The 25,705-nt window shown below is 43.1% G+C and overlaps 1 long non-coding RNA gene across 1 annotated transcript in view; it reads left to right on the top strand.

Annotated features, from left to right (window-relative positions):
• Positions 1 to 23,012, top strand: part of LOC143930462 (uncharacterized) — a 33,017-nt gene extending 10,005 nt beyond the window's left edge. The window contains exons 2-3 of the long non-coding RNA XR_013262774.1: positions 11,166 to 11,218; positions 22,037 to 23,012. This is a non-coding gene — a long non-coding RNA (uncharacterized LOC143930462). The remainder of the gene's footprint in view (positions 1 to 11,165; positions 11,219 to 22,036) is intronic.
• The last annotated feature ends 2,693 nt before the right edge of the window (positions 23,013 to 25,705 follow it).

The raw sequence follows: 25,705 nt of genomic DNA, 5'->3' as shown, positions 1-25,705 counted from the left end.
TTTACCCACAATTTATCCAGAGCAAGGCAGGGAACCCTATAAACAATGGTCCAATTTAGCTTTAAAGAAACCAAAAAAGCTCTCCTATAAACCAGTATGAAGTACAGTAGAGCCTGCTTAAAACAGCACGTATCTACGTCTTTCACTTCTGTTACAAACCAAAACATAAAAGGGGTTTACTTCTCTTTTTTTTTTTTTTTAAAGGGCAGACCCACGCTAATAATCTTTTTTGGCCTCAGGCCAACAAGATTAAAGTATTAAGCCAGCTGTATGCAGTTTGAATAAATAGCTCTGATATTGGGCTCCATCTGTACACAATAGTTCTGGATACAGAGTTGGCCCAGGGGCAATGGAAGAATGATTAGCGCGATTCTTCCCACTACCTTACAATGAGCAATAAACCCTTATTTTTTGTTATTTTCAGATTTTATACTGATTTTTCCTTCAAATTTACCAAAACCATATAATATGAGGTCAAACCTTAGGAGTTTCCATTTGTATGCAATCAGGCAGCCCCTTGCACTACATGGTTTCGGTAAATCTGAAGACAAAAATCAGCAGAAAATCTGATAGTGTGTATGGGGCTTAAAAGTATTTTCCACTGCGTATTTAGAAATTTGGTTGGCATTCTGATTTTTAACAACCTGTTCAAAAGTTGGTTGTTCACATGCTTTAAACAATGCTGCCCAGAAAGATAATATTTTCAGTGCAACTTTCCTTAACCCATTTCGGATGGCCGCATATGTCCTTACTTATATCTTAGCCTTAAGACCAAAATTGAAAATATTGTATCTGTTGGCTGCATTTTTAAGTTTCCTTTATTTTATTATTCTACAAGTAGCTCACTTCCTGTTCTAGTGCAATGATAGGTTATGCACATGCAACAAAGCATAAGGTAGCTACCCATTCAGTTGTTCCCATGCTTTAAACAATGCTACCCAGAAAGATAATATTTTCAGTTCAACTTTCTTTAACCACTTCCGGACGGCCGCATATGTCCTTACTTTGAAGCGGAATATTGTTCTTATGGCAGCAGCTAGTTGCCGTAACCCTGGTATCCTCTTCTTCGGCCGGCGGTCCGTTTTCTGATAAGAGTCATCTCTGTGGTGGATTCGCTGCAAGATCACTTTTAACGGCACCGGGAGAAGGGCCTCCCTCCCACCGTGATCCGGTTCCCTCCAGCAGCAGCGAAGGCGATCGGATCTTCACCATTACTGGGCATGAAAACGAGTGAGGGGAAGATGGTCCCCACCCGTCTCCATAACATTGCAGGGTCATCAGCGACATCAAAACCTCACTTCTGCCCATAGCTCTTAGCCACTTAAGGACCGCCACATGCCAATGTACGTCATCAGAATGGCATGTACAGGCACAAGCACGTACATGTACGTGCTTGCCTTCCAGCGGGTGGGGGGTCCGATCGGACCCCCTCCTGCTGGATGCGGCAGTCCGTTTCGCTTCAGGAGCGATCCGGGATGAGGGGATGGCCGTTGGTTTCTGGCCATCCCCTCTCGATCGCTCCTGGCGAATGAGAAGCTTCCCCCGCTGTGTATAGTAAACACAGAAAGGAAGGAAATTAATGTCAATCTCCTCGGGCGGTCTTTTTGACCGGACTACGAGGAGAAGAGGGAAAGTAAGTGTGCACCAACACTACACTGACATGTAGGCACACAACCCCCCCCCCCCCCCCCCCCCAGTCACAGTGTCACTGATTGCAGTGATCATTTATTTTCTGATCACTGCATTCAGTATCAGTTGTAAAAGTAAAAACTGTCAGGGCAGTTAGTGTTAGGTCCAGGGTAGCCCCCTACCACCCCCCAATAAAGGTTTAACCCCCTGATTGCCCTTAGAGTTAACCCTTTCACCCCCTTTTGCCAGTGTCACTAAGCAATCGTTTTTCTGATCGCTGCATTAGTGTCACTGGTGTCGCTAGGTAGTTAGTTATTTTTTTTAGGTTCACCGCCAGGTTTTTATAGCGCTAGGTACCCCGATATACTACCCGATAATGGTTTTAAACCCCTGATTGCCCTAGTTAACCCTTTCACCCCCTTTTGCCAGTATCACTAAGCGATCGTTTTTCTGATCGCTGCATTAGTGTCACTGGTGCCGTTAAGTAGCTAGTTATTTTTTTAGGTTCACCGCTAGGTTTTTATAGCGCTAGGTACCCCCATATACTACCCAATAACTCCCCGATTGCCCCTAGTTAACCCTTTCACCAGCCATCACCATATAAGTGCCACTGGTGACGCTGGTTAGCCAGTTAGTTATTTAGGTTCCCCATCAGGTTTTTATATAGCGCCAAGGACCCCCATTCACTACCTAATAAAGATTTTAACCCCCCGATTGCCCCTAGTTAACCCTTTCACCAACGATCACCGTTTAAATGTTACGGGTGACTCTGATTAGTTTGCTTGTTATAGCATCAGGGCACCCACCATTTATTACCTAATAAAAGTTTAACCCCCTGATCACCCGGCGGGTGATATCAATTAGGTTTTAGGGTCAGGGTCTGCGTTGCCCCAGGCAGCGCTAGGTCAGTGGCAGTACCGCTAACACCCACGCACAAAGCATACACCTCCCGTAGTGGTATAGAATCTAAACAGATCAATATCTGATCTGATCAGATCTATACTAGCGTCCCCAGCAGTTTAGGGTTCCAAAAAAACGCATTGTTAGCGGGATCAGCCCAGATACCTGCTAGCACCTGCGTTTTGCCCCTCCGCCCAGCCCACCCAAGTGCAGTATCGATCAATCACTGTCACTTACAAAACACTAAACACATAACTGCAGCGTTCGCAGAGTCAGGCCTGATCCCTGCGATCGCTAACAGTTTTTTTTGTAGCGTTTTATATTTAAATCCGGAAGGCAGTGCTTGGTTTTCGGGGTCCCGTACGTGGCTAGACTCCCAAAAAGTCCCCCACATGTGGTATCCCCGTATTTGGGAGAAGCAGCAAAATTTATTTTGGGGTGTAATTTCACTTATGCCCTTAGCATGTGTGAGCAATATATCATTTAGTGACAACTTTGTGCAAAAATAAAAAAACATTTTAATATTCCTGCAACTTGTGGCAAAATATAAAATATTTCATGGACTCAACATGCCTCTCAGTAAATAGCTTGGGGTGTCTACTTTCCAAAATGGGGTCATTTGGGGGGGGGGGGAGGGTTTGTGCTATTTTGGCATTTTATGGCCTTCGAAACTGATAGGTAGTGAGGAGTGAAATCAAAAATTTGCACCCTTATGCCGCGTACACACGAGAGGACTTTTCAACATCCAAAGTCCGACGGAATGATTCCGTCAGACTATTCAATCCTGTGTGGGCTGCAACGGACTTTTGATTCGCAAAAGTCTGACGGACTTTAGAAAATGGAACATGCTTCAAATTTTTCCGACGGAACTCCGCCGGACCCGGTCCCTCCGAAAAATTCGCTCGTGTGTATGCTATTCCGACTGACTAAAACCGACGCTAGGGCAGCTATTGGCTACTGGCTATGAACTTCCTTATTCGAGTCCAGTCGTACGTCATCACGTTCGAATCCGTCGGAGTTTGGTGTGATTGTGTGTGGCCAAGTCCGCTCAGTCGAAAAAGTCCGTCAGAACTCTGTCGGAACTCCGGCAGAACTCCTTCGGAAGTCTGTCGGACATAAGTCCTCTCGTGTGTACGGGGCTTTAGAAATCCTGAAGGCAGTGATTGGTTTTCGGGGTGCCGTACGTGGTTAGACTCCCAAAAAGTCCCACATATGTGGTATCCCCGTACTCAGGAGAAGTAGAAGAATATATTTTGGGGTGCAATTCCACGTATAACTATGGCATGTGTGAGCAATATATCATTTAGTGACAACTTTTTGTAAACTTTTTTTTTTTTTGTGTCATTATTCAATCACTTGGGACAAAAAAAATATTCAATGGGCTCAACATGCCCCTCAGCAATTTCCTTGGGGTGTCTACTTTCCAAAATGGGGTCATTTTGGGGGGTTTGTTCTGCCCTGCCATTTTAGCACCTCAAGAAATGAGATAGGCAGTCATAAATTAAAAGCTGTGTAAATTCCAGAAAATGTACTCTAGTTTGTAGACGCTATAACTTTTGCGCAAACCAATAAATATACACTTATTGACATTTTTTTTTACTAAAGACATGTGGCTGAATAAATTTTGCCCTAAATGTATGACTAAAATTTAGTTTATTTGATTTTTCTTGTAACAAAAAGTAGAAAATATATTTTTTTCTCAAAATTTTCGGTCTTTTTCCATTTATATCGCAAAAATTAAAAATCGCAGAGGCAATCAAATATCATCAAAAGAAAGCTCCATTTGTGGGAAGAAAAGGACGCAAATTTCGTTTGGATACAACATTGCATGACCGCGCAATTACCAGTTAAAGCAGCGCAGTGCGAAATTGTAAAAAGACCTCCGGTCCTTAGGCTGTCAATTGGTCCGGGGCTGAAGTGGTTAAAGGGCCATTTTTTAAAAAAATTGCATTTTAGTGTAAATATGAGATCTAAGGTCTTTTTGACCACAGATCTCATATTTAAGAGGTCCTGTCTTGCTTTTTTTTTCTATTACAAGGGATGTTTACAAAACCCACCCTCCTCCTAGACCAGCTTGTGTGATAGACACAGTGTTCTGTCTATCACACAAGCTGGTCTAGAAGGAGGGCGGGACTTTTGTCACAGCGCGGTCAAAGCGTTTTTTTTACACTCGCCTCTGACTGCTGTGTGACTGACGTAGTGGAGAAGGAGGGAAGGGAGCGCCTCCTGTCATTCAGCCACAGACAGAACAGCCCAATCGCCCATACACCATTCGGCCACTCGGTCTGCTCTGTCTGCGGCTGAGTGACAGGCCCAGCCGGGATGCACCCGGGGACTAGGTGCCCGCACCCAAATGCGGCTGACTCCCGCAACTCGCGGGAGAATCAAGATGAGATGTTGAGATGTCTGGTGTATGTATATATGTATGTATATATGTATATATATATATATATATATATATATATAATTTGTGATATTGTGGCAGTGGGACCCTGTGCTACCTGGAAGATTGCTGGTTTACTCCAGATTTTGGAGAGACAGGCACGCTGATTGCACAGCTGTGTGCTGGGCTATTTAGTTGTGACCAGACTATGGCTTAGGGCCCCATCCAACAGATAGGAAGTCTGTGCATGGGAGTCAGGTGGACTAAGGTGACCAGATTTTTTAAATGAAATCCGGGGACACATTTTTTTTTACTAGCAATGGCTAGGGCTGGGGAAAAATTGATTTAAATCTTGAATCGAGTTGAGAGGTCAAATCATAGTTACATAGTTAGTCAGGTTGAAAAAAGTTCATCCAGTTCAACCACAAAAAAAAAAAAAAAAAAAAAAGAATAATATCATATAATCCCATATACCCAAATTCTATACCCACAGCTGATCCAGAGGAAGGCAAAAAACAATAGCAGAGCATGATCCGATTTGCTAAAGCAGGGGAAAAAAATCCTTCCTGATCCCTTGAGAGGCAATCGGATTTTCCCCCTGGATCAACTTTACCTATAAATGTTAGTACCCAGTTATATTATGTACACTTATGTAACTTCAGCAAATCAATTTTTTTAGATTATTTTTTTTTTCACCAGGACTGGCGCTGACACCACGCCGGTCCTGAGGTGCTGGACGCGGCCTCGCCTAAAAAATCCTGCCCGCAGCTCCTCAGGACCGGCGCGGTGTCCATAAAAACAAAACAAAAACCCTTGATTTGAATTGTGAATTTTTGGGGAGAAAATGACGGCAACGATGACGGAGTAATGGCGGCAACTAGCGCCTTTCTGTCCTTCGCCACCACCGCCCGCCTCACAGCCTGTCAAGTCTTACTCTCTGGGCCCCGGCTACTACTGGGTGGGGAGCGGAGGAAGGTCACTCTGCCAGGGAAGGCAAGGAGATGGGCAGGTGGCTGGCCGGGACTACAGCCAAGGCAGAAGAACATGTGAGCAGGAGCTGAACGGGCATGAACCCGAAATGGAAGAAATATTCTCTCTGCTCTGACCAGCACATGATCAGAAAAGGGCACAGATAATGAAAAAAAAAATACACCCCCACCCTACTGTAATATTTTTTTTTTTAAATTCTGCGGTGACTTCCCCCATGTTCAAATCCAATCCGGGGACAAAACCGGGGACATACTTTGTTCCGTGGACTGTCCCCGGAAGTCTGGTCACCCTAAGGTGGACTCCCATTCCTCTGCAGGAGTCAGAGGCTGCATGGGTGCAGCCTAGGGTTGCCACCTTTTCTTCAAGTCAAACCCGAACACTTTAGCAGCGCACAGCAATCTTTTTTTATAGTATAAATTATACATATTTTGCAATTAAATAACATTTCTAATCAAATTAAGTTAATTACAAGAGTCCCCTTTACATCAGAGCCCACAGAGTTCCCCCTTTACATCAGAGTCCACAGAGTTCCCCCTTTACATCAGAGTCCACAGAGTTCCCCCTTTACATCAGAGTCCACAGAGTTCCCTTTTTACATCAGAGTCCACAAAGTCCCCCTTTACATCAGCGTCCACAAAGTCCCCCTTTACATCTGTACTTGCAGAGTTCCCCTACACTGTAAGGGGGGAACTATGCAGATTCTGATGTAAGGAAGATCTCTGGGGGCTCTGACATGAGAGATGTTCTGGGAACTCTGATCTAAGGGGGAACCCTGAGAACTCTGAGGTACGGAGAGGACTCTGATGTAAGGGGGAACACGGTGGCCACTGGTGTAAAGGGGAACTCCGATGTAACGGGTGCTCGGAGAACCCCGATTTATCTTATTGTACTCACTCAGACGCAGGAGAGAGAAGGGGGGGGGACTTCAGTCAGAGACAGAGATGGATGGTGAGCTCACTCACCCCTTGGCAGTCAGCACCTCTCATCTAGATGTAGCTGAGGCTGCTGGACTTCAAATTTCTGGCCCCCATTTTCCTTTTCTGAGTTCTGAGGCACAGCGCCAGGGATTGAAGTGTGGACAGACACAGAGGAGTAGGGTTGGGAGGAAGAGGAGCATATCAAGCCCTCTCTCCTCTCCTGTCTGTGTGTGGGGGGGGGGGAGGATATGGTTTGTTAGTGCTGGCTTTGGGCAGTGTGAAAGAGAGTGTAACAGACACTCTCGGCTTAGACAACTGCAGCCAACAACCCTGCTGGAAAGCCACAGTCTGGTCTGAATAATGTGTCCGGGTTGCAGGTGGTCTGAAACCCGAACGCATGATTCCAAACCCGAACTGTCCGGGTGAATCCCGGACAGGTGGCAACCATAGTGCAGCCAGAACATGTATGTCTGCAGGAGGCAGATGTAGTTTGTCACAGCGCAGCAAGGAGCTGATCAGGAGTAAGCTAGGAGAGAGCTTGACTCTAAGAAAGTCTTTTGGTATGAGGAGCAGACCTAAGGCCTAAAGCAGCCGTGTGGTAAGAACATAAGCCAGGAGGCTTAAGTATTTTGAGTGTGCAAGATACAGTAATGGTGGAAACCTTTGCATTGGCTACTGATGTCTTTGTAAAGCTTTCCATGCTTTTACATAAAAGTGGGCTACCATGCTCTTAAAAATACAGTTTTGGACTGGCGCTCACTGAAAACACACCTACCGCTTGAGTCTGATCACCCCAATCTTTATATATATATATATATATATATATATATATATATATATATATATATATATATATATATATATATATATATATATATATATATATATATATATATATTTTATACATATATACACACACACACACACACACACACAAACTATATGCTAGTACTTGAATAAAGACCTGATGGTCTGAAACACAAGATCACAAGGTTCAAATTCGGTATTTTTTCTCTGTTAAAATAGAAACTAGCTTTTGTGAGATCACTGGAGAGGTACTGGTGGACCAAATTTGCGTGTGCATGATAAATCATGTAAATGTGGGGATGTGGTGTTTTATTTATTTTGCAGTGGGCAACAGTACTTTTTTTTTTTTTTTTAACCAAGTCAAAGTTTATTGAGCATTCAAAAAAAAAGGAGTAGACATAAGGATACACAGTCGAAAACAGGTGCAACAGGCACCAAACATCAGGGAGGAGCACATAGTCCATGTCTGACATAATAAAAGAGAAGACATAGTGTACAAGGTGCAATATCCATAAGCAGTATACAAGTGAACCCCACTAGCCCCCCGGAAGGATACCCTGAGGGGTGACAATACACCCCCTTCCCACATCCCATCACACACAGCTGAGGGAACTCTCTAGCCACCTATCCCAGATCTTGTGGAATTTCTGTGGGCACCCACGATTAGAATAGATGAGTTTTTTATATGGTATAGTTCGGTTGATGGCACTCTTCCACTGCTGAATCGTTGGGGATTGGGGTCGAAGCCATAGTTGAGCTATTTGCATCCTAGCAGTGAAGAGAACCTCTTGAAGAAATATCCTAAGATATTTGCTCTCTTCGCGGGTAGGGAGAAGGCCAAGAATACATTGGCGAGGGCATAGAGTGAGGGGGGAGCCCATGTGATCGTGCAGAAATTGAATTATTTGTGCCCAGTACCGCTGTATGGGGGGGCAGGTCCAGATAAGATGATAATAAGTGCTAGCCGCGTCGCCACATCTAGGGCACACAGGGTCAAAATCGGGTTTATATTTTGCTAGACGGGTGGGGGTGACATAAGAACGGTGTAGTATGTAAAGGTGAGTGAGTCTGTCCGACAGCTTGGGAGAGACCTCGACGGACACCACCAGGGCCTCCCCCCATTGCTCGTCATCCACCTGCCCAACGTCAGCCTCCCATCTTGGCTTGAGATTATAAGCATAAGCTGTGGCCGCAGGGGTAAGGAGATGCGAATATATGGCAGAGATAAGTTTACGGGAGTCATCACCAAGAATCAGTTGCACCAGGGGCGAGCGCGGCAGGGGCGGGGACGCATTCCCAAACTGGGCCTGCAAGGCATGGCGAACCTGTAAATAACGAAAAAACGCGTGGTTGGGGAGGCCGAATTCCTCCTTAAGCATCTGGAATGACTTGACACCGTGAGGCTCGTAGACCTGGGACAGATAGACGACCCCCCTGCATATCCACACCTTATAGTCCGGTATCCCCAGCAATTCAGGCAGATCCAGGTTGTCCCAAAGGGGCGTGTGCGCATGCAGGGGGGTGGCGCCAGCCCTGAGCTGCGCCTCCCGCCAAACACGGGCATGGTGACCAAGCATGGTACGTCCAGTCCCCAGTCCGGAGAGACCCCGGTGTTTACAAAAGATAATTTGGTAGGGGTGCGCTATTAGATCCGTCACCGAGGTGCACACCAGGTGGGAATATCTCAGTTTGTCGTGGGAATTGAGGTAGTACAGGTGAGAAAGCTGGGAGGCCAGATAGTACAACTCCAGATCCGGCAACGCAGCTCCCCCAAGGTGGACAGGGCATTTGAGGGTCCGCCAGGCCAACTTGTGCCTGGAGGAGCCCCAAATGAAGGAGTTGAGAATGGACTCCATGTCACGGAATAAGTGACGTGGTAGATAAAGTGGGGCGTGCCAGAATAAATAGAGCAACTTGGGCAGGAGGATCATTTTTACAAGACCCAGTCGGCCCATGACCCCGATAGGGAGTCTGGACCAGACCTGGGTCCTGCGCTTCAGAAATGAGAACATGGGTTCCACATTAAGGCTAGCATAGTCCGCGGGGGAGCGGGAGCAGTGAACGCCAAGGTACTTAATCTGAGCCGTACACTCGAGGGGTAGCAGGGACTGTTCTCTCGTGGGAACGGAAACGTCAATGGGGAGAATTTGGGACTTAGACCAATTGATGCGAAGGCCCGAGTAAAAACCGAAGCGACGAATCACATCCAGCACCGCCGTCAGAGAGGGGCCTGCGTCTTCTAAGTACAGCAGCATGTCATCCGCATAAAGGCTGATAACCTCTGTGATCTGCCCCATGCGGAGGCCGCGGATGCCCGGGTGCGCTCTGATGGCAATAGCCTGGGGCTCCACTGCAACAGTACTTTTTTACAGTGTTTCTCCAATCAGAGTGTATTTCCTCTGCCACGTGCTATTTGAGCATGCTCCTGCAAGGGTTGGGAGGAACCCCTGAAGGTGTTGGCTGCTGGATTAAGAGAATAAAAATGTAGAGAGGTAATGGCAAGTGCAAAGTTATGCAAAAGAAACCTTACCATGCTGTCCTTACCTGGAAGTGAAGATTGTGATACCACTGGAATCTCAGTTTTCAGGAAGCCCGAGGTCTGCAGGCATCAGCTAGCACAGTTTGTGATTTTAGTATAACCATTTAAGACTTTGAAAGATCTAGAGGAGATTAAGGCCTAGTCTAATGTGGGTGATCTGGTGTACTTGGGGATAATCCTGACCATGCTTCACCCTTCATCCCTCACTGCCACGTACATTAACCTCTTTTTCTATTTTAAAACCTAATAACATTGCTTTCTGAACAGTCAGATAAAAGAATCACACTAAATGTTTCTAGAACATTACTGTAGGTAAATGCAGCTGTTTAATAACTGAAGATCAATATTCAGGCATAAACTATTGAAGTGCAGTAAGTATTAAAGTGGTTGTAACGCTTTGAGTTTTTTTGTTTATATAAAAATAACAAACATGCCTATACTTACCTGCTCTGTGCAATGGTTTTGCACAGAGCAGCCCTGACCCTCTTCTTCTGTGGTACCCCATGGCACTCCAGGCCCCTCTTCATCGGGTGCACAAGTGCGGGCTCACTCCCAAGTTCTGCTGCTGCGTCCATTGACACAGACAGTGGGACTCGGCCACACCCCCTGCTCCCGTGTCACCAGATTTGATTGACAGCAGTGGGTGCCAATTGTTTCACCTGCTATCAATCTGTCCAGTGAGAGAGACAGCTGCGCTCATGCACATCGCTGGATCGGATGGGCTCAGGTAAGGAAAAAAGGGAGAGGGTCTGGGGGGCAGCTGCAGCACAGTAGGTTTTTTACCTTAATGCACAGAATGCATTAAAGTGAAAAGCCTTAAGGCTTTAGAACCATTTTAATAAGCTATCCCATTTACAAATCTTTACACATTTTCTTTTTTGCCCTTTAGTCAGACCCATGTTTTCTCATCAATTACAATTAATTAGCCACATTGTTAACTGTATTAATCTGTTCTGTATAATTGTTTTATTATTTTACTTATTTCAGTTCTCCTCTCCAGGTTTAATCTGAAATCCCAGACCTTCTATTATGTACTGTCAAATCAGTAATATGGTAAGATGTTTATGGTGTAACTGTATTCATTCTATGACCATAGAATATCGATCTGTAGATACCTAGGCCAAATTTATCATATTTATAATGCATATTTGTAAAGCAGTGAATGTGACATTCACCAGTCATTCATATTAGGCGAGTCTTCTTGGTGGTTTAAATTACATTAAGGCCTCTTCCACACAAGGCGGAGTCCGCTAGCTCAGCAGGAGATTGCGCCATTAATCTCCGCTGAGCCGGCGAATGACAGGTCTGTCTCTGCTCACTGAGCGGGGAGGGGTCTGTCAGAGCGCCGCTAATTCCTATGGAGAGATCGGATTTCTATGAACCTGTCCTTTCAGCATACCAGCATCCACTAAAACTAAAATACCAGTTAATGTCTGGGCAAAAAAAAAGTAATACAGTACATCACTACAATACATGCATGTTTCCCCATGTATTGTCTCTTTATTAATCCTGCAAGTACAGAAAAATACCTGCTGATCTGTCAAAAATCTGTTTATGCTGCTAACTAAGCAATGCTGCCTCTGCTGCACTAAAATCCCAAGCAGTGTTGTCAGCACTTCCCAGTTCTCCCCTGATGGGCTACAGACCAACCCCTCTCTTCATCGTGTAACATAAAGAGCGCATTCTGTAGTCCAGCAGAAGAAAACTTGACAGGGCTGACTTATCAGTGCTGCAGAGGCAGTGATGTCAGATCACTACATAGAGTTATGAGCTTTCTGGATTTTTGGAGGGTCAACAGTCATTTTTCTGTACTTGCATCAATTTAAAGAGAGAAAATATAGAAAAATGTGCATAGATTGTATTTTATTTTGTTCAGATGCACTATTGGGATGGACACCCACTTTAAATGAGAAATTGAAATACAAAATACATGGGCAATACAAGTTTCCTTATGCAAACAAAATATTTCCATTATTACAAAAACTAGAGCTAGTTAAAGTACTGTCATGAGTGAGATGACATTAAAACCACATTTATTGTTCAGGTTTCCTGTAACCCATATCTTAACTATAGGTATGCTGTCTAAGCACTTCCCCAATGGCTTAAAAGTGTGATGTCACAGCTTCAGTCTTGAGCAGAATACATGCATCGTTTGATTTTAATATTTCATGGAGATATTTTATCATATTTAGGGCCATTTTCTTTCAAAGGTACCACACATCTGCTTTTTTTCAAGTTGCTCTAAATTTAAAAACTAGAGGAAAATAATTCCTAATAAATTGCATTTACATTTATCTCCAAACAGTTTTCACATTCTAAGCAGGGCTGGTGCAAGGATTTTTGACACCCTAGGCGAAACCTAATTTTTCTGCCCCCCCCCCCCCCGGCTCCACCCCCTTTGCCCTGCCCATGTATACCCTGCCTTTTTAAGGAAGTGCCCATCAAAGGCAGTCTCACCAGCGCCCATCAAATGCAGCCTACCAGTGCCCATCAATGAATGTTTGCTTGCTTCCATTCATTCAGGAGTCTGGACACGGGCACAGCCCTCCGCCGCCGCGCCTCAGACACTATGCGGGAACAGAGCAGCGGCTGCCTGCTGATGCTGAGATTTAGTTGCTTGCTGCAGAGAGAAGGGAGTAATAACACCAGTGGCCGGGTGCCCTAGGTGGCTGCCTAGTTTGCCTAGTGGTAGCACCGGCCCTGATTCTAAGAGATCAAATAAAAAACAAATACATTTAATTATGTCCCACATGGTACAACTGTATTGAAAACAAAATTGGTTAACTTATCCAACTGCTTTTTATTTGATTTATTCAAAAAAATTAAAATGTATGAAAAGCTGCACATAGTTTATTCTTTCTTGGATCCTAACTTAACAATTGGATTTGATTGTGTCTAGACACCTTATGGTCCCGTTTGGACAGTAAGTTCATAACATGGTTGTGGTTATTTTAAATGGTCTACCAATGCATCTCAGCATGTCTCAACCTGGACCTAACCCTCTTTGGCAGCCCAGCATACCACAAGTTTATTACATAATAATTCGGGGTGTCTTGAAATGAATGCCATTACACTAATAGTACATGATGTGGCACTGTATGTTACTGCAATGCAAGGGTGTAAGGCCAGCTTATTTGGAGCTTTATACATATATTTGCAACATGTTTTGTACACATATCTTAACTAAATTAACTTTACATACATAATTCGATCAACACAAATAAAAATTTCCAGGCAAACGGTTAAATATGTAGTTGAAGTACATAGCCATTTTACCTGCTAAAAGGATTTATATTTCTCCATACTTCTATGGAAAAGATTAAGATTTGTGACCTGACCTTTCTGGGTTGCAGTGAAGAACTACAGTTGGGTTACCTCCCTGCCTCCAGACTGACTTGACAGTGTAGGAAAAGCAGTAGGCTGAGGAGCACATCCCCTTGTTTCCCTACTGTCAGCACCTGTGCCTTCCTCTCCTACTCTTAAGGCTGGGTCAGACTAAGGTCTTGTACACACGGTCGGAGATTCCGACAACCAAATCCGTCGGATTTTGTCCTACGGATCGTGTCCGAAACTGTTGCATAGCATACACACGGTCGGACAAAGTTGTCGGAAAATCCGATCTTTCAGAACGTGATGACGTAATTTCATTACAATGGGACTACGTTCAGGCTAGTAGCCAATAGCTTTGATGTAGGAATTTGATCTGAGCATGCGTGGCACTTTGTCCAATCGGAATTCTCTACACATGATCGGAGTCTGTCCGATTGGAGCATTTTGTCGGAAAATATTTCCGGCAAGTTGGAAAATTTGGTCCGACGGATATTCCGACGGAAACAGTACGATGCAGACCACACACAGTCGGAATATCCGACAAAACGCTCCGATCGGACACATTCCGTCGGAATCTCCGATCGTGTGTACAAGGGTTTACTGGCACAAATCTTTGCCTGATTTTGGACCTAAAACTGAGCCAAAGTTACACAAGACCCTTGTGCAATCCACTCCACGGCCACCACGGAGATGTGTGAACCGGCTCCGTTGAGAGCCGGGCACACTCTCCTGTCATGCGAATTGGATGCAGAGAAATCCTCATCCAATTCACACTAGTGTGAACCCAGCCTAAAGGCTATACAGAGGATTGCAAGAGGCCAATGCCAAGTCTGACCCCAGTACTTACACAAGTTTAACCACTTGACCACTGGGCACTTAAACACCCTTAATAACCAGACCAATTTTCAGCTTTCGGTGCTCTCACATTTTGAATGACAATTACTCAGTCATGCAAAACTGGACCTATATGAAATTTTTGTCCTTTTTTTCACACAAATAGAGCTTTCTTTCGGTGGTATTTAATCACCGCTCTGCTTTTTATTTTTTGTGCTATAAAAGAAAAAAGACCGAAAATTCTGTAAAAAAAATGAATTTTTCTTCGTTTCTGTTATAAAATTTAGCAGATTAGTTATTTTTCTTCATAAATTTTGGCCAAAATTTATACTACTACATATCTTTGGTAAAAATAAATACAAATTAGTGGATATTATTTGGTCTTTGTGAAAGTTATAGAGTCCACAAGCTATGGTGCCAATATCTGAAAATTGATCACACCTGAAGTACTGACGGCCTATTTCAATTCTTGAGACCCTAACATGCCAGAAAAGTACAAATACCCCCCAAATGACCCCTTTTTGGAAAGAAGACATTCCAAGGTATTTAGTAAGTGGCATGATGAGTTTTTTGAAGTTGTCATTTTTTCCCAGAATTCTTTGCAAAATCAAGATTTTTTTTACTTTTTTTTTTTTTCACAAAATTGTCATATTATCAGTTTATTTCTCACACACAGCATATGCATACCACAAATTACACCCCAAAACACATTCTGCTATTACTCTCAAGTACGGTGATACCACATGTGTGAGACTTTTACACAGTGTGGCCACATACAGAGGCCCAACATGCAGGGAGCACCATCAGGCGTTCTGGAGCACCCAATTCTGACATTTCTCTCCTACATGTAAAAATCATAATTTATTTGCTAGAAAATTACATAGAACCCCAAAACATTATATATGTTTTTTTAGAAAACACCCTGTAGAATACAATGGTGGTCGTTGCAACTTTTTATCTTGCACGGTATTTGCGCAGCAATTTTTCGAATGCTTTTTTTTTTTTATATATTTTTGCTTAAAAAAAAAAAAAAAAAAAAAAAAACACAGTAAAGTTAGCCCAATTTTTGCATAATGTGAAAGATGAAGTTACGCCAAGTAAATAGATACCTAACATGTCACTCTTCAAAATTGCACACGCTCGTGGAATGGCGCCAAACGTCGCTACTTAAAAATCCCCATAGGTGACGCTTTACATTTTTTTTTACTGGTTACATGTTTTGAGTTACAAAGGAGGTCTAGGGCTAGAATTATTACTCTCGCTCCAATGTTCGCAGCGATACCTCACGTGTGGTCTGAACACCGTTTTCATATTTGGGCGGGACTTACGTATGCATTCGCTTCTGCATGTGAGCACATGGGGACAGGGTCGCTTTAAAAAAAAAAACATTTTTTATTGTTCATTTTACTTTATTTTAGTTTGACATTTTTTTTCCCCAAAAATACATTTTTTGATCACTTTTATGCCTATTACAAGGAATGTAAACATCCCTTGTAATAGGAATATGGCATGACAGGTCCTCTTTACAATGAGATATGCGGTCAATAAGACCCCACATCTCACCTCTAGGCTGGGAAGCCTGAAATAATAAAAAAAATAAAATAAATAAAAGATTCTGGCTTTGATCGTATTGGCGAGTCGGTAGAAGCACCGGAGGGCGGCGGGAGGGGGGGGGGATGTCTATGGTTGGGTATTGCAGGGTATCACCGAGTATGGCTGGGTATCTCCGGGTATGGCAATTAATGGCAGGGTATTGCAGAGTATTGGCAGGGTATTGCAGAGTATTGGCTGGAATTGTACTGCAGAGTATTGGCGGGTACTGCAGAGTATTGGCTGGTATTGCAGAGTATTGGCTGGTATTGCAGAGTATTAGCGGGTATGACGCCTGTTTGTTTACAAATGATCACTCTGTCATTTGACAGAGCGATCACGTGGTAAACGGCCGCAATGAGCGGCCGTTTACCGTGATCCTCTCGAGTGTGCGCCCCAGGGGGCGCACGAGAGCGGAATTCTGGGAGGACGTCATATGACGGCCTCCCAGAGTTAAACAACCACCCTGTAGCCGTCATTCGGCTGTGGGCCGGTTGTTAAGTGGTTAATTAAAAAATATATTTATAAAGGATAAATAACTGTGTTTAATATTATGTTTTAATGTCTGCTTTGAGGCCAGCTTTAACTGCTTCAGCCCTAGAAGATTTTACCCCCTTCCTGATCAGAGCACATTTTTTTCCCCCTACAAATAGAGCTTTCTTTTGGCGGTATTCGATCACCTCTGTGGTTTTTATTTTTTGCACTTTAAACAAAAAGACCGACAATTTTGGAAGAAAAAATGCAATATTTTTTTACTTTTTGCTATAATAAATATCCACCCCCCCCCCCCCCCCAAGAAAAATAAATAAATTATATATATATATATATATATATATATATATATATATATATATATATATATATATATATATACACACACACACATATATATACACACACACACACAAACACACACACACATATATACACACTGCAACATTATGGCGGACACATCGGACAATTTTGACACATTTTTGGGACCATTGGCATTTATACAGCGATCAGTGCTATAAAAAGCATCGATTACTGTAAAAGTGTCACTGGCAGGGAAGGGGTTAACACTAGGGGATGATCAAGGGGTTAATTCCCTAGTGTGTGTTCTAACTGAAGGGGAAGGGGACTGTGTAGGGGAGATGACAAATCGCTGTTCATACTCTGTATGAACAAACGATCTGTCTCTTCTCCCCATTAGAGAACCGGAAACAGATCCCGGTTCTCCGTGTGTCAGCAGCAATCACGGGAGCCTGGCGGTGAGCTCGACTGCTGGGCTCTGGGGGCGAGCAGCACGCGCCCCTAGTGGCCACAGGGTGAAGCAACGTAACATAACGTTGTTTTGCCCAGCCATGCCATTCTGCTGCAGTAGAACTGGGGCGGTTGGTTGGCAAGTGGCTAAAGTACAACAGGTCACATATGCCAGTTTAAACCTGTACCAAATCAAGTTACTAAGTGATCCACAAGCTTCATAAAATAGACGAAAAACTTCATTTACTTTCCCTAACTGACCAAACTCTCCTATATTTGTACCTCCCAAACACTGCAGTTTACAATTTGAGGGTTTAAAATCATAAAATATATAAATACAGCGCTCGCAAACATATTGTCCCACATATGTTTGCGAGCGCTGTATTTATATATTTTATGGTTTTCAAGCGATTAGCACTTTGTGTATAGCAGATGCAATTGTTTTCACATCATTGATTTTGTTTTTATATCATCAGCGAGAGTTTATATTTAGTTTATATACATTTTTCAAATTTGAGGGTTTAAGCAACAGAGTAGACATGTGCGGTTTATTCTGAGATACCAGAATTACAATATAAACAAATTTTACCAAATGCTCTGAATAATGAAACTAAATTTGTCCAAATTTCGAAAATTTGGTCTGAAATTCAAGTAGCATTTTACATTAAACTCCAGTCGAATTCTAACTGTACACATAGTGCTGAAATCAAAGACTGTGGGGGTTATTTACTATAAAGAAAAATTCACTTTGCACTGCAAGTGCACTTGGAAGTAAAGTTGCTGTAGATCCGAGGGAGACATGCAAGGAAAATAAAAAACAGCATTTTAGCTTGCACATGATTGGATGATAAAATCATCTGAGTTTCCAATCATTTCATATCTACCCCTTAGATTCAAAGCGACTGCACTTCCAAGTGTACAGTGGATTTGCCTTTCGTAAATAACCCCCTGTGTGTGTTATTGCAGTACCATTTCAAAATAATGCTGTTTTTGTTAAGCCAAAAGGTGATTCATCAAGAGTCATTGTATTCATTTGATGAAGATTTTTCTTTTTTTTGTTCACTTGCCACATTTGAATCGAAAAAAATAAATAAAAATCTAGTTTTCGATTTGACTGATTCAAAATGTATAGATTTGAACATTTAGAAAAAAAATTTTGTAAATTCAAAGAAAATTTGAAAAGACATAGAACGAATTTCCGAATATGAATGAATCAACCGAATTTATCAGAACTAACTAGATTAATGAATCGAAACAAAAACACATTTTTTAGTCATGCACATGTCTACTATAGAGGCAGTGCAGTCAATCCAGAAGGCAGTGAGCAGGACTAGGTGTGGGCAGGTGCTGATTGACAAGCTACAGGTTCTGAATCAGCAACAACAATGCTGGTAGCCATGCCCCTGTCAACAATTTTTCATCCCACTGAATAGTGCTTTCAGGCACAGCTTACATGAAAGTGGCAACTCTGCTGTGACATGAAGAGCCATTCAGTATCATCATCATATCAGAAACCATCACATAAAATTTGCATTAGGTGGTCTTTTCTTGCAGGCTTAAAAGGAGAAGTCCAGCCTGAGCTTGTTTGGCTGGGCTTCTCCGAAGGGTCACAGGAGTGCAATTCGTTTTGCACTCCTATGACCCATTTTCAGCAGAGAGCCGTCTGAAGTCCGCTCTCTGCTGACGCAGGGCCGTCTTTAAGGCAGGGCAAAAAGGGCAACTGCCCTGGGCCCTTTCATTGTTGTGGGGCCCAAAGCAGCTGCCTCATACTTGCCAACTATCCCAGTTTAAATTCCCTTATCCCTTGAAGTTTTAGCCCTGTGCTGTGTCCTGATATCTTAGTGTGAAGTGCTGGTACTAATGCTGCCCAGCCCTGCCCTATTGTTGTGTACAGATGACTCACCCGCAGACCATGTGTTTACATGTAAATAACTGGCATTCAAACGTAAATAGCGGCAGCATTACTAAGTAAATACCGTATATACTCGAGTATAGGCCGACCCGAATATAAGCCGAGGCCCCCAATTTACCCCCAAAAAAACTGGCAAACTTATTGACTCGTGTATAAGCCGAGGGTGAGACATGCCTGTCCATCCCTGTGTGTGTGTCCGTCCATCCCTGTGTGTCCGTCCATCCCTGTGTGTCCGTCCATCCCTGTGTGTCCGTCCATCCATCCCTGTGTGTGTGTGTGTCCATCCATCCATCCCTGTGTGTGTGTGTCTCCATCCATCCATCCATCCATCCCTGTGTGTGTGTGTCTCCATCCATCCATCCCTGTGTGTGTGTGTCTCCATCCATCCATCCATCCCTGTGTGTGTGTGTATCCATCCATCCCTGTGTGTGTGTGTGTCTCCATCCATCCATCCATCCGTGTGTGTGTGTCTCCATCCGTGTGTGTGTGTGTGTGTGTGTGTGTGTGTGTGTGTGTGTGTGTGTGTCCAGCCTACCTGTGTCCCGAGCCTTTGTCCCGAGCCTCCGTCCCGTGTCGTGCCTTGCCTTCGTCCCGTCCCGTCCCGTCCCGTCCTGTCCCGTGCCGTGCCTTGCCTTGCCTCCGTCCCGTGCCCTCTTCGTCGGCGGCCATTGTAAAATTCAAAAGCCGCGCCTCCTCCTTCGCCTGTGATAGGCGTAACACTGAATTTCCCAGCAGCCTGTGTTCCGCCTATCACGGACGTCGTATCATCCTCGTCCGTAGTACGAGGATGAGACGATGCCCGTGATAGGCGGAACACAGGCTGCTGGGAAATTCAGTGTTCCGCCTATCACAGGCGAAGGCGGAGCCGGAGGCGCGGCTTTTGAATCATAGAATGGCCGCTGTCTGTCTGCTCGACACGCTGATCGAGCGGGCAGACAGCGATGACTCGAGTATAAGCCGAGGGGGGCACTTTCAGCCTCAAAAAAGAGGCTGAAAATCTCGGCTTATACTCGAGTATATACGGTAGCTGCGGCTGGCAGCATTGATATGTAAATAAAGGTGGCATTCATATGTATATCATGCGCCCCTGCAGTGAGGAGATGATGTCCTGTAACCTCTAGCAACCAATCAGTGAGCAGTATTATTGTACAGTAATCTCTAACAAGCAGAAATCATTTGCTGTAACCTCTAGCAACTAATCAGTTAGCCGTAACGTGTGCTGTAACCTCTAGCAATCAGTCATTAAGCAGTAATGATATGCTGTAACCGCTAGTAACCAATCACAATTAAAGCTGCCTGATCTGATACAGTAAACAGATCTTAAGTCTAGCTGCTATTTATTGTATGTCTCAGAGCAGGTGGAGAGTGAAATTGCAATGGGGGGGGGGCCCAAGAATTTTTTTGCCCAGGGCCCAATCAATATTAAAGACGGCCCTGTGCTGACGTCACACAGATCAGTCCAGGTCATAACACGATAATGGAAGTCGGAATCCCCCAGGTGCCTGGACTGATAGATGTCTCAGCCGCTCTGAGTATGGAGGAGCAGAGCAGGAGAGCTGCTGATTGACAGGCAGCAGCTCTCCACTCGGGGAGCTGAGAGAACCGAGCCATCGGCAATGTTCGATGGCTCGGTTCTCAGTGCAGAGGCCTCGGGGGACAGAAGCAGCATTGGACCTAGGTAAGTTTGATTAAGGGGAATTTTTATTGCCCATACTTTTTTTAATAGGCATTTGTGGGATTTCTCAGTCGTACTAGGACAAAACTAAGTGCAGACACACTAATTAAGTGCTGCAACACAATTTTATAATGGGAGGCCATAGTTCTACTTTAGGGTTCTCAAAGCCATGTTTGTTTGTATAGTGCAGCATAGGCCACTTCTCTGCCTCACCTCCCACCTACTCACTCATAAAAAAATCATTAGCATCACCTCTATTTAAATTAACAGAAATGTTATCCAAGAAGCAGTACAGGGACTGAACATTGTAGAATAGGTGTCTAAATCAAGAGTGACTGAACAAAATTAGAAATTCTTTGGCATGTAAATCTTTGTCCAAGTGCCTGCATGATCTAAACAGGCCTACTTGGGTTTTCCAAATAACAGTCCAGGGTAGTATGCCTCATCCTAACTATGACTTTACAAGCCCTGACGAAGGAAGAGTGTTGAGCCCCTGAAACATGTTGGTTTTTGTAGCAGAATAAAATCTTTTTATGGTCTGTAAAAACGACTGTGGTGGTCCCATCTTTTTGGCCTGTAAAAGACACTACATGTGTGTTTTAAAATTCCACTTTACTCAAAATGTTGAACTTGCTGACAAAACTCAGCAACAACTTTAAGAAACCACTGTGCATTTTTTATTGGCAAGTCAGGGACATTGTATGCTGGTATGTGAGGAAAGGGATTAAATAAAATAATTTAAATTTTTAGTGGCTGAAAATGTATTTAGTACATTTACTATTGTCTACATAATACGTAGTTAGTCTGGCTGAAAAAAGGCACAAGTCCATCCAGTTCAACCAATAGAAGGGAAATAAAAAATATATGCAATCATATACCCACAGTTGACCCAGAGGAAGGCAAAACATCCCAACAAAGAAGGATTCATTTTTCTCCAGCAGGGGAAATTTCTTCCCGATTCCCCCCAAAGGGCAATCGAATATTCCCTGGATTAACTTTACCTATAAATATTAGTATCCAGTTATAATATGTGCTTCTAGGAAATATTCCAGGCCTTTCTAAAAACAATTTACTGAATGGCCAGAACCAGCTCTGGACGGAGTCTATTTGTATTTGGAGAATAAATCTCTTTTTCTCCAGACGTAAAGTGTGCCCCCTTGTCCTCTGTTATGACCTTAAAGTGAATAACTCAACACCAAGTTCACTATATGGACCATTATGCATTTATACATATTGATCATATCCTCCCTTAATCTCTTCTTCTCAACTATGTTTCCTGTTCCCTCAGATGACTTCAGTTTTGAGATCATGGACCAGTTTGCTCCTGATGCTACCAGTTGCACTAGCTGCATCCACAGGACAGGGCAGCACAACCACAGTTGTGTTACTTTTTCTGCTTTTAATTGTGATCTGCATTGCCCTTGTCCTTGCCTGGAAAAAACTTGTCCATACTGAAGGTGGGCAGGCTTACCATCCATGGGAGCTGTGGCAGAGAGCACAGGAAAAGGTACAGAGTGTGAAGAACAGATGGACTCATGAAGATGAGGAGGGGAGTATTGGAGAAGATCAAGATGATGAAGAGAAGGAGGCTGATCTACAGGGGGAGGAACCAGACATCACAGCTTTGTGATGGGACTTTTACCTGAATAAGATGCAGAAAAACATGACATTGTTTATAACAGTTTTAATAAGAATCTAAAGTCTTTTTTTTTTTAAAGAATATATTATATTGTCTTTCTTGCCTTTCTACTGAAATTCTTGCATCACCACTGGTTATGAGGCCTCTGCTGAGGGGCTTGGGGAAGTGATGTTCAGGCCCACACATTGCCTTTAACCAGACAGCACATTGCCTCTTTTGGAGAAGAGCGGTATTGCAAGGATTCCAAAAGCAGACTTTTTCTAAGCTCACTTTTCTTTTAATAGCAATTGGGAGGGTTGTATATAAAAAAAGATAAGGGCAGGGTTATGAATCCAATGTAAATAATTTTATAAGCATGTTATAATTCTTAAAACTTGTTTCTATATACAGTGTAGAATGTATAATTGTATTTGGACATTAGTTACATTCAGGGGTCAAATCCTGGGGAAAAAAGTGTGGGAACTCCCACCCAAGATCCACTCCCCCACCAAAAATAAAAAAATGATACGCTCATATGCACGAATGCTTCAAAAGTGGTATTTTTTATCCAATTTTTGTATTGTGTGTATGAAGCTTAACTGTAAGTACATAAAAAAACAATCCTTAATAAACCTAAATATGGTAATTCTCTGAATAATCAGCATTCATTCAATTGTGCTTCCAGGCAAATGTGAACATCATGTTCTGTTTTTTATTGGGTAATGCTATTTTGTATATAGAGTGTTTATGTGGTGAGTTTACACTTTTCATTGAACAGAGTTTGGATAACACAGGGATAAACCGAAAGGTCATAAATTAACTGCTCATTATCTGGACAGAATGCTTGGGGAGATAGTGATGTGTTCCTGCTTAGGAGATGTATGTTAGCTTGGGGGGCTGCAAACTCTGCAGGGCTCCAACACACACTCGCTGCTATTGCAACCCTTCACATATTTCCACATAAACTTCCCTCCTGGCATTAAACTTTGCCAGGTATTGTGCTCAGCTTACCACCCCAAACTGATGTTCCTCAGCTCACCTCTCTCCCTGTATGTCCTGTGAGCAGAATAGCTGATCTACCCGTCAGCTAGCTGTGATTGACAGGTAGATCGAAGCGGAAGCTGTCATGGGGCCCCCTAGTGGCAATGCCTGAATGGTCAGTTGTGTGGCACTTATTATTGAGAGCTGTGTCGGCAGCTGCTGGTGTAGCACCTGCCACACAGCTCGCATACTTCATAGTCTTGCAGGACACGGCTGCTAACGGGAACTGAGTTCCTGTTGTGGGAAAAGTACAGGAACTCGGTTCCCATGCGTTCCCGCAGGACTTGAGCCCTGGTTACATTTGTGTCTCATGTACAGTCGTGCTCAAAAGTTTGCATACCCTGGCAGAAATTTTGGCATTAATATTGAAAATATGACTGATCATGCCAAAAAAAAACCTGTCTTTTATTTAAGGATAGCAATCACATGAAGCCGTTTATTATCACAGTTTTTTTGGATTGGCATCAATAAAAACCTATTTGATAATAAATGGCTTCATGTGTTTGCTATCCTTAAAGTGTAAGTTCACCTTTACAGAAAAGTCTGTAAGGTGAACTTAAACAGGTCCTGTGTAAGGTAACCTAAAGCCGCGTACACACGGGCGGACTGTATGGCCAACTTAGTCCGTCAGACAATCCGACGGACAGTCCGTCCTACTTTCGAATGAACGGACTTGACCACACACGATGCACAAACAGTCCGTTGAAAGCTTGCGCAATGACGTGTACAGCACGTACGACGGGACTAGAAATAGGACGTCCAATACACAGCAATGCAACCTTCGGCCGTGTAAATCCTTTCTGAGCATGCGCCATACTTAGTCCGTCCAACTAGCCTACTCACGAGCGGATTGTCCGCTGAAACCAAAGTCTGACGGACAATATTACGGAAATTCCGAAATACTTAGTCCGCCAGACTGCACGCTGAAAAAGTCAGCTGAAGCCCACACACGAGCGGACTGTCCGCTGAAATGTGTTTCGACGGACTAAGTTGGCCAGACAGTCCGCCCCTGTGTACGCGGCTTTAGAGAGTTTTCTGTGTAGGTGAATTTACCCTTTAAACAAAAAGACAGTTTTTTTGGCATGATCAGTCATATTTTCAATATTAATACCCAAATTTCACAATTTCTGCTAGGGTATGCAGACTTTTGAGCACAACTGTATCCATACTGTGCTTCTTGCTTGGCAGGGCCTTACAGGAAATATGGCTTGAGAGTTGGTATCTGTAGGTTTTAATTTGGTGGGGTGTGCAACACGGACTGTTCTTATTTAAAAAGTACTGATCATAATTAAAATATGCCACTGTCACTTGCTTGTAAATTTGCAGACTAGGGGGCTATCATCCCAATACTTGCTACACTACTTTGTGAGCCATTAAAATGGAAAAAAAAACAAAATGTCAGGGGTTTGATCAGCTACATAATTGCTCCATATTTAGGAATAAGTGGTTAAGTATGATAAAGATGACTGCCTTAAAGTCTGCAACTTCTAAAACAAGCCAGCATTGTCATCTCTCATATTTCTTTACAAGTGTGTTAAACGGACCCCATTTTTTACACTGCACTGTTTATATTTTGAAACACAGCCAACAATTTTGCCAATACATTGTATAAATCTGGGCTAATGAATAAAGAAAAAAAAGTTACCTGGTTTAACCCTTTGTGATTGCTCTAAAAGGACCACCTGAGAAAAAAGGTTACATTTACAAACCTACTTGGTGTGTGTAGATTTAATGAAAGAGAATGTGTTTTATAAATGCCCGATGTAATGTAATGCAATTTCCTTATTAAAAAGAGGGTCATAATGTAAAAAAAAAAAAAAAAAAAACTGTTGCTAAAGGACTTACAGAAAACATACCATTCAGAAACAAATATGTAATATTAGCATCTATTTAAATGTGTCTAATAAGAATTATGTTTTTGACCTGCAACTAGAAAGCAAGGATTATTCTATGGGTGCCTGACAGGAAACTGAACACTACCAATGAAAACAAGCAGCTCCTTCCCCAGGAAACTTGCCTTTGTCCTATACTATACTATAACTGCCATGGCAGGTGAGCAGACCTGGGAGATGAAGCCCAGAGACAGTATAAACTTGGCGGTTTAATTCTTCTGCATGTGAAATATCAGTTTTGAAAGTGTAGATACCTCTGTAGCCCATAATGGAGATATGCCTGGATACGATACAGTCAGTCTTCGCATGGCAATGAAAAATCTCCCAGTAATTTTTTAAATTGTCATATATTTGATTTCAGTTTAACAGAAGATTAAAAAACAAAAAAACTTTATTTACCGATTAA

The sequence above is a fragment of the Lithobates pipiens genome, unplaced genomic scaffold (assembly GCF_037356315.1).
Source record: "Lithobates pipiens isolate NorthernLeopardFrog02 unplaced genomic scaffold, aLitPip1_a1.2 Scaffold_25, whole genome shotgun sequence".
Lineage (NCBI taxonomy): Eukaryota > Metazoa > Chordata > Amphibia > Anura > Ranidae > Lithobates > Lithobates pipiens.
Note: the sequence above shows the minus strand (reverse complement) of the source record. Positions and strands in the feature narration are given on the sequence as shown.